General features: G+C 44.2%; 1 pseudogene; it reads left to right on the top strand.

Annotated features, from left to right (window-relative positions):
- The window catches only part of LOC115126376 (serine/threonine-protein kinase TAO1-B-like), a 55,412-nt pseudogene that overhangs the window by 42,402 nt on the left and 10,510 nt on the right, over positions 1 to 2,500 (top strand).

Raw genomic sequence — 2,500 nt, 5'->3', positions numbered from 1 at the left:
GTCTGTAGTGACACTGAGATGCAGTGTCTTAGACCACTGAACCAGGGTCTGTAGTGACACTGAGATGCAGTGTCTTAGAACGCTGTGATACAGCCTGGAATCGAACCAGGGTCTGTAGTGACAGTGAGATGCAGTGTCTTAGACCACTGAACCAGGGTCTGTAGTGACACTGAGATGCCGTGTCTTAGACCGCTGAACCAGGGTCTGTAGTGACACTGAGATGCAGTGTCTTAGACCACTGAACCAGGGTCTGTAGTGACACTGAGATGCAGTGTCTTAGACCACTGAACCAGGGTCTGTAGTGACACTGAGATGCAGTGTCTTAGAACGCTGTGATACAGCCTGGAATCGAACCAGGGTCTGTAGTGACACTGAGATGCAGTGTCTTTGACCGCTGAACCAGGGTCTGTAGTGACACTGAGATGCAGTGTCTTAGACCACTGAACCAGGGTCTGTAGTGACACTGAGATGCAGTGTCTTAGACCACTGAACCAGGGTCTGTAGTGACACTGAGATGCAGTGTCTTAGACCACTGAACCAGGGTCTGTAGTGACAGTGAGATGCAGTGCCTTAGACCGCTGTGATACAGCCTGGAATCGAACCAGGGTCTGTAGTGACACTGAGATGCAGTGTCTTAGACCGCTGTGATACAGCCTGGAATCGAACCAGGGTCTGTAGTGATGTAGACACGACTTCCCTTTTTCTGGCAAATTGATGGATTGAATTTCTAAATCCTGATGTGGCCCTGGAGTCACCTCTATTATGTACTCTCCACACAGAGGACGAGTCACCTCTATTATGTACTCTCCACACAGAGGACGAGTCACCTCTGTTATGTACTCTCCACACAGAGGACAGAACGAATCACCTCTGTTATGTACTCTACACACAGAGGACAGAACGAATCACCTCTGTTATGTACTCTCCGCACAGAGGACAGAGAACGAGTCACCTCTGTTATGTACTCTCCACACAGAGGACAGAGGACGAGTCACCTCTGTTATGTACTCTCCACACAGAGGACAGAGGACGAGTCACCTCTGTTATGTACTCTCCACACAGAGGACAGAGGACGAGTCACCTCTGTTATGTACTCTACACACAGAGGACAGAGGACGAGTCACCTCTGTTATGTACTCTCCACACAGAGGACAGAGGACGAGTCACCTCTGTTATGTACTCTCCACACAGAGGACAGAACGAGTCACCTCTGTTATGTACTCTCCACACAGAGGACAGAACGAGTCACCTCTGTTATGTACTCTCCGCACAGAGGACAGAGAACGAGTCACCTCTGTTATGTACTCTACACACAGAGGACAGAGAACGAGTCACCTCTGTTATGTACTCTCCACACAGAGGACAGAGGACGAGTCACCTCTGTTATGTACTCTCCACACAGAGGACAGAACGAGTCACCTCTGTTATGTACTCTACACACAGAAGACAGAGGACGAGTCACCTCTGTTATGTACTCTACACACAGAGGACAGAGGACGAGTCACCTCTGTTATGTACTCTCCACACAGAGGACAGAGGACGAGTCACCTCTGTTATGTACTCTCCACATAGACAGTGAGAAGGAAATACACAACAACTCCTGCTCATGCGGTTTTCTCTCTTTCGTGTGTGTGCGGGTGTGTGTGTGTGCGTCTGTGTGTGTGTGCGGGCACGCAGGCGAAGACCTTTAACAACGATGAGAAGAAGTTCCAGCAGCACATTCAGGTCCAGCAGAAGAAAGAACTCAGCAGCTTCCTGGAGTCTCAGAAACGAGAGTACAAACTACGCAAGGAACGGCTCAAAGAGGTACGCACACACTCTTATATACACACACACTCTTATATACACACACAGACACACACACACACAGAGCAGCTCAAAGAGGTACACACACACACACACACACACACACAGTCACACACACAAGATACACACACACACACACAAGATACACACAAGATACACACACAAGATACACACACACACACACACAAGACACACACACACACACACACACACAGTAGAGCTACACACCAATGATGTATATAATTAATGTATATAAACCCTAGATGACTGATGGGATGCTGTTTTGAAGCCATAGCGCAGCCATTTTTGTACACTATTATAAAAATATATATATATATAGTTTGGAAGCTATTGAAATGCATTTAATCATGTCTATGTTTTGACAAGTATATTTTAATGACTCCTTAATGTGCACTTTTAAATTATATTTTGTGAATTGAACATAAAATATGTAGTTTTTTTTTTAGAGAGTACTTATGTTATCTTCCCCACTGATAAATACTTCAATATATGTACATGATAAATACTTCAATATATGATAAATACTTCAATATATGTACATGATAAATACTTCAATATATGTACATGATAAATACTTCAATATATGATAAATACTTCAATATATGTACATGATAAATACTTCAATACATGATAAATACTTCAATATATGTACATGATAAATACTTCAATATAT

Source organism: Oncorhynchus nerka, linkage group LG10 (genome assembly GCF_034236695.1).
Source record: "Oncorhynchus nerka isolate Pitt River linkage group LG10, Oner_Uvic_2.0, whole genome shotgun sequence".
Lineage (NCBI taxonomy): Eukaryota > Metazoa > Chordata > Actinopteri > Salmoniformes > Salmonidae > Oncorhynchus > Oncorhynchus nerka.
This window is presented reverse-complemented; position numbering and strand designations above follow the sequence as displayed.